Genomic DNA, 11,681 nt, shown 5'->3' on the forward strand with positions numbered 1-11,681 from the left:
AATAATTTTTCTCCGTACATTGAATTCCATTAAAAATACTCTCCTCTCTCACCGATGTAAATATTTTCATCGCTGATAATGATAATTAAGTTGTCTGTATTGTGCAATAGATTTCACGCCTACACTGCCAAGTGCAGGTAAGCACCCGAGGCTATAATTTGGCGTCGCAGCAACTTCCGGCTAATTCAGTCGCTGACTCAACGGGAATTACAACAGGATGAAGTAGTCCAATATATACGTTTACTTTAACCCAAGGACCAAAGAGCTATATCATGTCACTTTCTGAGCTGACTGGCTTGTCTCTCTTATAGTTAACTAGATTTCAGTGGATACTACGTCTACAAGTACCGAGCCCGATTTTACATCGTGATACCCGAGCACTGATGTGTCACGATGGGGCTTGATGGCATCCTTTGGATATTCCTCCAAGATAACTAATGAGAAAACTCAGAATTTCATTGTACAGATGAAGAATGCAACTCTTAAACTAAGAATATTCAAGGAAAAATATTCTCGATTTTTAAATTTATTTCATTATCTTCAATGCCGGGGGCACAATTTTTTGTTTATCAATTTTACATGAATTTTTCTGTCTTTCCAATGGCATAATTTGGAATTTTTTCGTTGAAGTTTTCAAACAATAAGAATGGCTCCCTTGTAAATAAAACGATTAGAATTTAATTTATTAAATTTCTTCTTCGGTGTTCATTTTTTCTTCATTTCCATCCCGAAATTCATCAGCCATTCGCAATTGAATAATAAAAAAAGAATAAATAAAAAGTGAATTTTATTCTGATAAAGAAATTAGTTTTGATGACAACGAGATTTATTGCGATGTAATAATTCACTGATTTTCATCCAGATATGAACAAAATTCGAGATAGAAATAAAAATTTACTCAAGTAAAAATAATCACGCCACAATGATTCTTATTATCGTCTAATTGTATTGTTTAATATTCGATTGTCACTAAATTTGGATTTGAAATGAAAAAATGGGTCATGAGGTATTTTCACCGTTCATTTATCCCGAAAAAACAACACCACTCCCTAAGACCGTCAATGGCTCCCTACCTCCCGAAAAAAAGAATTTCATCGAATATTAATGATTCGGGTCAAGCTCTAATTGCCGTGGTAAAAGCACCCCGTCACGATTCATTCATTATTTCGAGTCCAACTAAAACCGAGTGAAAGTTCTTGGCAAGCCCCAGGTTTTCCGGTCTAAAAACAAATATAAAATATTTGTGATTGACAAACACGATAAGATGGGCACGAGTCATCAAGAGATACCACAAACTGCTTATGTAAATCCGCATCCTCAGTACTCCATCGATATTTTATGTATCACGATTGTCACAGTCGACAGACATGATATCAAGAATTCAGTGGGTTTGAGTCACTAAGTTGCGGGGTAATTTCAAAAAGTGAAATGCTCCCACCGCAGAGCCAACGTGTGGCATGTTTGCCTCGGCCACAATGAGTTCAACCTCGCGGTATGAATACGTTTGGTGAATTTAGGCATGGTCATAGGAGGTGGCTTAAAGCAGAGGATCAATAAATACCCTGGAATTCAGCTTGTTTCGGCTGAAGTGGGCTTCGCCCCTGGGATTCTCATTGTGATCTCGTGGGAATAAATTATACGGAAAAAATTCCGAGTGTCACCTGAATTTTTTATGAAGAAAACTCGTCGTTATGGTGAAACGCAGGAGAACATCCCCTCCTGCCACGTAAAATTCACTGTTCACTGTTTCAAAATTCACGGTAACAAGATCGAATGCGCACCCCGCACGCATATCAAGACGGTAGATCGATCGAAGGATGAATTGTTCTTATTACCAATATAATACAATTCTCTATTCTAATATAATTCATATTAACCAGGAGAATGGACATTGAATAATTGATAACAATTATTGATGTTATCATTATTATTAATTTGCGCTATTTTTCGGACTGGATATCGAATAATTTCAGGGAACAATAAAGAATATTATTATTGGTCTCCTTCTTATAATATAAAATCGATTATACGGTGAAAATCCTGAGACACTCTTCGAAAAAATAATAAATAAAATTTAATTGCATTGCATTCGATTTAAGACAAAAGGATTAATTTGAATTTCACGAAAAAGAGCAAGAATTCCTCAACTTACTGGAATTTCCATCAAGGTGAATCAAATTACGCGGAATTTTCATTATTCTCATTAATTCTGACTGGATAATTGAACTGAAATGACTGCCGCCACTGATTCTTTTACCGAGTTATGAATTTTTAATGACGAATTTCCTTTCAATTTCTGTGTAGCTGTCATATAATCAAAATTTTCACCCGTGAAGCAAAATTTTTAATAATAGATCTTTTATTCCGTTGAGTTAATTTATTTGTAGACAATAAAAAAGTTTCTAGCAAAACTTAATGTTAATCTAGCAGTTGTTAATTCAATTCTAATAGGGGATTTGTTTGGAATGAATGAATTATTAACTTCAGATTAGTTTATTAATTTCCAACAAAAATATATGTTGAAATGAATAAAAAACTTTCGAGTGAAAAATTTCATTCGATTCAAGTGCGTTATTTCTCCGGGTGTCGAAGGAAAATATAAAAATTCTTGCCCATGAACAATGTGAATAATCCAAAATACCACCACCATTCTCCCATGAATTCATAACGAAATTGTTCGAATCGTAGCCTCCAGGAAATCTTCCTGAATCTTGAGGAGTTGAAAATAACAGGCAATAAAAATTTCCATAAAAATGCACTTCAATATCCGACACTCAGTCCCGTGGGATTTTTCTTCAACATGAGACATGCAATGCCTCGCTGTTGTCATTCATTCCACCCTTTACGTGCACATCCAATGAAGTGAAAAAAACCCTCGCAAAGAGCAGAAGCGTTAATTTGTCAGAAATACAGTGCATAACAGAAATGAAATTTTCAAGAAATTCGAGATGAAAAAGTTTTGAACCAGAAATAGCTTTTATGATTCATTTAATACCCATGAGGAATGCTCACAATCCACTCAATTACCCTAATGCGAACGATCAATTTGTCAGCACAGCAAAATTGCATGAAAAATAACAGTGGATAATTCATCAAATTTAATCTCCCTGTTATGTAGGTGAAAGTATTTTCCGCAAAGATGTCAATCTTCCATGCCATCCTATTTTTTAATGAGGCAGGGTGGAAGATTAGCGGTTTTCCCCCTCAGAGTTATAAACCGGAAACCGCAGAGTTAATTCGGGCAAATCTCAACTGAGCGTTAACATTTCAGGATAAAACCACGGCACCCCAAAAGGCTTTTGTATCCATATGATGGGCTATATTCCATAAAAACTCCGCAACCCGACCTCCGCAACCTTTCCCCGACCCGAAATCCCTCACGGTACTTTCATCCTCTCTATTTCAAATTTTTTCACAAAAATCTAAATACAACATTCGCATTTCAATACTCTAGACAGACCGAGGTGTATCATATATACTATTGAAAACAATTATTGATTTTCAGAAGAGAGTGACGTTGAATTCAATTTAGCGAGAAAATGCTTATGAATTTTCATGTTTCAGGGAGAATTTGATTGGATAGAAATAGAGTGAAGCAAAAATGATACTGACATTTCACTATTTACTTGATACACGGAGAGAAATTTTTTAGAAAAATTCTAGTGCTAGCACGGAAAAAGGGGCGGAAAGTGACAGAAATTTTATTGGGGAAAACGTGAATTTTTCCCCGTATTTCTGTGAAAATTTCACAGAAATCCCCAGAAATTTTACTAGAAATACCAAGAAATTTTACTTTAACAACACTAGAATATTTCACAGCCGGTGGATTGTGATTTTTTCCAGTACTCGTACTAGAATTTTTCTAGAAAATTTCTCTCCATGTATTGTTGTTCATTAAAAATTTGAGAATCCAGTATTAGTCATTTTTGATTGAAATTTAGAATACAGTTTGTGGATTTTTTTATTGAATGATCGTTTAAATGAATTTTCAGTCAGTCATTATGTTTTTTTTCCTAAACTGAATTAAATTCAATTACCACTGAACTATCCACGAAATTTCGGTTATTCCCTAACAGTTGTACAGCTTTAAAAATGTTTCAGATGAAAAATTTGTAAATTTTAATTCAAATTTTCTGTAAAAATGAACATAAATCAGAAAAATTCCGGTAAACGCATCCTTAAAGTTTTTAATTGCATGAAAATTTCCAGTTTTCACTGACTTTATCATCAAATCATGAGACATCTGTGAATTTTCAACGCCGAGATTTCCTAAAATGTCAGTGGAAATGTCACCCATTAAAAATATCGAATAATTCTAATCGTGTAATGCATTAACAGTACAAAATCCCAAATCAACGATTCACCCATCACTTTAAAGTTCGCGCAAGTCTCCAGTGAAAACGAGATAATTATACATATCAGATGAACAAGTAGAAGTCAGAATGCAGAGAAATCACCAGGGACTCAGACTACGAACTCAGATTTCGTATGAACCAGAGAAAACTCGCAATTAGGAAATAACTGGACACCGGTCTCTGGGGAGTAATTGATGGCACTGGAGCATACGCGCCTCGAGCTATGCGGGAAAACTACTATTGCCAAGTGCGATCGTCCGATAAATTGGTGTCGGAGATTGAGTCGACGATAGTTTAATGTTTTTGTCGCGCATTAAATTCACTTCTTTCTCATTCGCCGCAGAATAACAATAAAATGGAGAATATTCCCCGACGCCGTTTGTCATCGAATGATGATTTTCAATTGCAGGAGGGAAAGGAGCCTATTCCCCTCGGTGAAACGCCCTAAAACCCAGCAATACTTCCTCTCCCAATAAATCCTCAGAATTATTTATATTTTCAATCTCCATTTTTGTTCCATTTCTCATCCCGCTGCTGAATTACCTTCAGTGACTAAGTGAACTCCACATCCGCTACACAAATGGGCTTACCTCGAGAAGAATTGAACGTTATCAAGAAGCATTTCCCAATCGTACGATAGAGGGAATCGTTAAACTAGCTTTGAACAATGAAAAAGAGACTCCATCCATCAGAAGGCACATAGAAGAAAATTTGCATTGATATTCATCGCTAATCTGTCACTGGAAAAAGAGTATTTAATTTTCAGGGACATGTCACTAACACGCAGGAATCTGTCTCCAAATTATTAGGGATTCGCGGAAGCAAAGAATTAAAATTTAATTGACACTCAATTCAATTTAAAAAGAAGAAACACGAAATGTCAATTTTTTTAAATTAAGCGACTACTACGCTTAATTTTTCTGATTTATCTCAATTTTCACATAATGATGAACCGAAAATGAACCGTTTCTATGGATTTTTTCATCAATTTCTGAATTTCCGACTACGAAATTCCCTAAAATTTCAGTGGAACCGACATCTCCTCATTTCCGTAGCTCTCGAATTTCCTTTTCTGTAATCTTCTTTCTTTTTTCTGTAATCTTTATGACCTTCATTTTAATCTCTTACGTTCATGGAAAGTACGAGAGTCGCCAGAGCACCTCTAGACAGCCCGAGGGCCATTGCAGTGTCTGGCTCAACAATCTACTCCGTTGGAAATGCTCCTTCCCTCTCTGGTGTCAACAGCTCTCTGATTTTGTATTAAAATCCATTTTACTTTAATGAAGCTGTTCCACGTGGTCTTTAATATGTTTGAGGATGGAGAAGAGTGGCAATTGTCCTCTTAGAACAAGACATTCTCCCGCTGTAATTTAAAGGGAAAATCCCTGGGAAAGGACCTGAATTCGATGATAAAATATGGTGTTGCAATTTTTTTTCTGAAATATCAGGTCCACTTGAATTTCAAGGAATTTTACAATTGAAAATTCATAAACTGAAGAAAAAAAATGAATGAAAACAGCAATTTCTCAGCATGAAATTTTATTCTTTCTGCATCAGTCCAACGAGGTAACGAGGTAAAATGGTAAAATTCAGTGAAAGACCCCGAGATTTTGAAAGCAACAGTGAACATTTGAAAAGCCCCATGCTGCCCCCGCCTCCCATAACCGTTTCCCCTGAAATCTCCCCAAAGACTTTTACATCAAGTAGCACTAATGCATCACAGGCACCATTTTGTCAACGAAATGTGACTTCATCCAACGAGTTTCCTCAGCAAAAAGCTCGGCCATAGACATGAATTGCATTTTACACTTTACCATCGTCAACCACTCGCCCACTGGCCTCTTTATATTACCATTTTATGAAACGACTCTTCAGTTTCTCCAAGACACCATTATTCCCATCGTAAAGTTTTTACTCTCCCGGTTCACGTGAGAAATCATTCCATCCGGGGAATAGATAAATGGACGGCAGTGAAGGTAACAAATGGCAAAATATTCCTGAAGGAAAACTGATGAAAAATTCATAGCAGAAATAGCGCGAGTATCGATTACTCCGCAAAACCATCGAGAATTACTGAATGAGTCGACATTTGCATCGAATATGCCAGTGTAACACGACGTATTTCGGTGGAAAAGCCACACAGTGAATTGACAATGAGCGGCGTAATTTGAATGACAAGGAGAAAAATTTAATGGCAAAAAAGGAAAATAGTATCGGGATCTCTTTCAGGCTATCCTCATTCCACTCCGTGCACTCCGAACCTTTCAGGGATTCAGGGGTTGTACAGTCGGGCGAGGACAAACTGTGTAGACTACAGAGAAGGGCTGAAGAGTCTTTTCGTTTATTTGGCGAGTGGACAAAGAGAGGCGAGTTCAAACGACGAAAAAAAAAAGAGGGGGACAAGTAGTGAAGGGAAGAACGAAAATTGAGTTTGACGCGGGGATTGTATGGTCAATTTTTCAGATGAAATTACTTCAATCGAACGTACACGACGAGTAAATTGCTGGGGTAATGGTTCACTTGTATGAAGCTGCACTGCTAACAATTTTTCAAGTGAATTTTCTGGGGCACTTGTTAGCAATTTTTATCATATTATAATTTCACTAATTATTCCGTTAGATGAATGTCAACTAATAGAAATGCACGGGGAGAAATATTGAATAAAAATTACGTAACTTCTCCGTAATTCCGGAGCGAAATGTGGTTGTAGGAAATTTTACGGAACTGTCACGGAATTTTTCCAGAGCGTTCCGTAATTTTTATCTGAAACTCCTGCGAAAAATTACGATACCGTCAGTTAAATTTTCTGAGTCGATTCCGTAATCGCTGTGCTGCATTAAAAACTTATCGAAGGAGTGAAGTAGACATATTTCGATGATTTTATTCCAAAATTTTCTTGAACTAACCCGATGCTCCCAATTGTTAAAAACAATCATTCAATTGTTTGTACAATTATTTTGGCAATTGCAAGCTTGCGTCACGCCTGCGTAGCATTTATTGTAGACTGCATAAATTTTACCGGCAAAAACGTCATATTCTGCATTTCGATCGGTCGAAATTCAAACCGAGAAATAATCCACACAAGCGAAACGCCCGTGATCCCTCAATTTTCTCACCTCATTTCTACTCTCAATATAAATCGTCGACTTTCTCGTGATAAAAAGATATTGGAGGTTGCCTGCGCTCAAGCTTGACACGAAGCTTGCGAAATTCCCCCGAAGGGTTACGAAAGAAACTGCGGCCTATACCACAAAATCATCTGTTGAAAATTCCTCTCTCAATAATACGTTTTCCCCCCGAAAAAAGTGTGAACGTTTGGAGGAACCGCGAGAGCCGTAGGATGAGGTAATCGATTCCTGGTCAACTGCCCTACTAACAATTCGCATGAGCTCTGGTGCGCCAACTCCCCGCAAATGTCGAGGAAAACCGGAAACTCCTGCTTCGTATCTCACAACATCTCCCCCCCCCCCCCGCCACCGCTCGAAAAAAAGTGATGGAAATTTCTCAACGACATTTTGCATCCCCACTGCATTCAAATTTAAATCATTCGAGGATTTAAAATTGCACACGGCGCGTCAGAGTAGCGGAAATAAGCGTTCATTTTGCTCGAGTGAGCGGAAAACTTCGCGTAGGTAGGGACTTATTTTTTAAGTCGCTGGAAATTTTTATTGCACAGTGAAGAACGGTGTATGAGAGTGACTTACCAGAAGCAGAGAAGAGAACGCCGCGATTCACACCTGCATGAGTGGCACCTTTGTTGGCCAACTTCTTGCAGGGAAAATCATTACATGGCCACTTGAATGAAGCTGGAGAGTCACCTGGAATATAATAAAACAGGTACATTTTGAGATATTATATTGCATTAATCTGAGGGGATTTTCATTGAAATTGCCGTGAGTGATGGAAAAAAAAATTAAATTTTCATGGACGGTTGACTCATAATTTTCGAGAGAAGGACCTTGAATTTGATTTGGGGGGAGAATAATGATGAAACTGCAAATACTTGAGAATTTTCCGGAGTTTTATCAATTTTTACGGAATAATTGAACTGAAATTTACTATTTCCACAGATTTTTCGATACAATCTTGAATTTTCAATGACAAAATCCTGGAAATTTCAATAGAACTATAAAACAGTATAAATTTTCAAAAAGAAATTTCTGAAAGAAATTGAATTTGAATGAATCTCGTTGTTAACTATTTTTCTGTTCATTTCAACGACATTATCGGTGAAAATGAATAAACTCTTATTTATTTAAATGCAAATAGTTTAATTCCAAATAAATTTTGTATTGAAATCAAATAAATGATTTTACATACTAATGAACTCTCTCTCTCTCTCTCTCTTCGCCATCCAAAGAATAATTTCATTTCTGCCTGATAAAGTCTTGATTTGGATCAAAGAAACATTCGTTTATTTATTAAAAAAACTGATGTTGATAATAACACAAACAAGAATCAAGTTCAAGCTCAAAAGAACTATTCAAATGTATCCATTTACATTATTCAAATAAAGCTGTTCGATTTGGTGAAACCCATTCTCTGAGCGTACATGTCTAATAAACGGGATTGGCGTCTCTGCGTGTGCGGGAAGTCAAATGTAACTCACGTTTCACGTTCATTATATTTCCGGCACGCAGTGACGCAATAAGATTTAATCATCATAAACAACAATATTCGTGACCAAAGGGAGCAGCGACGACATTAGAGAGTTTGCTCGCTCCCTTACTCCGGATCTTACGTGCTGATCACACGAGCGGATATTCATCAGCTCAAATTCTTACACAATTTTTGTTCTCTGAGTAACCGTAGTTCGAATTGGAGCACGCAATTTCCTTAAACTGTCGAAAAGATAATGAATTTAAAATTCAATTAAAGAATTATAAATTAGCGAAACGAATTTATAATTATATAAACAGTTGGCTAGTAATTTTTATGAGACTGCTATTAAGTTCGTTTTGGAGATGAAAAAAAAATCATGAAATTTCACGCGAAAATTTAATAAAATTTCCTATTTTTGAGCAGCTGAAAAACGAAATTTCCCGATTCACTTGAATTTTCAAAGAAAATGTGAATATTTATTACGAAATTATCCTTGAATTTTATATTTTATTAATTGAAATTTCCTGATTTCCATTAATTTTCTTGGAATAATTGAACTGAAATTCACAGTTACAGTTAATCTTCCACTGAAATTTTGAACTGTCAACGACGAAATTCCCCTGAAGTTCAGTGAAACTATAATCCGATAAGACTTTCCAAGAATTGTCTCGGAAATTTCATCCAAAAATCTTCAACCGTCTAAAATCACCACTCTTCCTCGTTCATTTCCAAGTTCCATCAGCGCCCGACTGAAAGGCATACGTTAACAAGCTCTAACTTGATGATTCAACACTCATCGGACTGCCGGTCTAACGAGGAAAACATACGACGGATTGGAGAGCTCCACCGTCAACTTGACAAAGCGAAAAAAAAAATCTAGAACTCCGTAATTCCGAATCTCGCATAAATCGAACTTCAGATAAGCCGTTCTCCCCATCTCCTCTCTCCCACCGCCATGAATATTTTAATCCAACACTTCATGAGGGTTAGAAGAAATTGATTACATATTCCCCTGGAATATCTCAAATGCCGCAAAGACCTAACCCCATTATACACACAAGACTTCGTTCGAACTTTAAAATTACTCTGTGGGCGCCATAAAAGTTCTTGAATAAGCTACGTTGATTCGCTACGTGCCACCCTCTGGATGTGACCATAAGGATGAATGTCGATTTTCGTTGGAGTGTGAGAGGTCACAGCTGGAGAATTTCCAACTTTGCACTAATATCTCTATGAACGATCCTTTTAAAAAATAACTGGATACAGGGAGAGAAAGATTTTGTAGAAATTGCCCTGTTAGAAATTTTTTGGCTGAAATTTCCGGTACACTGGACGAAAATTTTTATCCTATTTTATTTCTTTTTTTATCTAACGGAAAAAATGAGAACTGTAAATATCAATTCTATTATTCTCTGAAAATTAAAATTATTCCCTGAATTTCCGCTATTTTCTCATCAAAATGTGATGATCGAACCAATAAAAATGACTCGATAAAAATTTCCAAGAAGCATACAGAGAGAAACCATAAAATAAATATTTCCCACTGTAAAAGCTCATCACTTTGCAGCGCCAATTATTCACTTTCAGTCATCCCTAGAATACGTTCATCATTAAATCCATCGACAACAGTTATCACAACAGGTCAAACAATATGAATACAGAGGTTGAACTGTGACAAATAATTTCCGTGGGAAGTGAACAGTGGCTTTGCGTAAAACGCGTCCATTCACTTTCCAACAATTTCCGATTGAAAAGTACCCGATGAAACAGATACCGTTGCAGCAATGGTTCTTTCACAACTCCATTGAAAATGTATAGAACTAACATGCAATCTATTCCCTTTCAATGCATAACTAAAAAACGAATGGATCCCCTCCAGAGTTTACTTTTTCAATTTATCCTCCTCTCTTCACTCTCGCCCCGAGTCATTCCACAGAATTTTCGACTGTGATCTGCAGCGAGAAACTCTCTCGTCCACAGATTTAGCAAAAAAAATCGTGCGGATGACTTAACTCGATCGATATATATATACAAACGCAATCCATTTGGTGAGGGTACTCTAGAAACGTTGGAACACGTACTTCTATAACGTGCATTCAGTCACGAGAATTAACTCTCTCACTTCATCGAGTTTTCAGCTCTGAAACGGATTCATTTGCTCTGTGCACGTTACCAGCATATTTATCTCCTTACAACACCACTAACCTGTCAAAATATCGAAAATTTGACTTGCTAACGGCTTTGAGTAAATGACTGCGTGAGACTAATCGCCAAAGTGGGGCTATTCGCGTGCAACTTGGTTGACGCATGCAATTGCTGCTGGGGCTGCGGTTGCATTCAACTGAGACTATTAATTTGGGAATGAAGTATGCGTTGAGTTCAACACTTTTGCTTTATTTGCGAATGAATAAGTTATTTTTTTTAGGAATAACTGCTTATATATGAGTTTCATGGAAATTGAAGCAAAACTATTTTTTAACAAGTTGTTTTTTTTACATTTAACCGAGATTATTAATTTGGAAATAAAATATTTGTTGAGTTAAACTCTTGGTTTCTTTATAAATGACTAAGTCTTATGATTTTTTAGGAATAGCTGAATATTCTCCATATATGTGTATTTCATAAAAATAGAAGCAAAACTATTTTTTAGTAAATTTTTTTTGTATTGAATTGACATTATTAATTTGGGAATAAAATATGCGTTGAGTTGAACTTTTTTGCTGT

General features: G+C 36.4%; 1 protein-coding gene across 1 annotated transcript in view; it reads right to left on the minus strand.

The window, feature by feature from the left end:
* The window catches only part of LOC107044726 (synaptotagmin-7), a 188,303-nt gene extending 180,190 nt beyond the window's left edge, over positions 1 to 8,113 (minus strand). Inside the window, exon 1 of the mRNA XM_015266734.1 lies at positions 8,060 to 8,113. The gene's annotated coding sequence lies outside the window, so the exon portion shown is untranslated. The remainder of the gene's footprint in view (positions 1 to 8,059) is intronic.
* Positions 8,114 to 11,681: the final 3,568 nt, after the last annotated feature.

The sequence above is a fragment of the Diachasma alloeum genome, unplaced genomic scaffold (genome assembly GCF_001412515.2).
Source record: "Diachasma alloeum isolate Michigan unplaced genomic scaffold, Dall2.0 Dall_scaffold_00782, whole genome shotgun sequence".
Lineage (NCBI taxonomy): Eukaryota > Metazoa > Arthropoda > Insecta > Hymenoptera > Braconidae > Diachasma > Diachasma alloeum.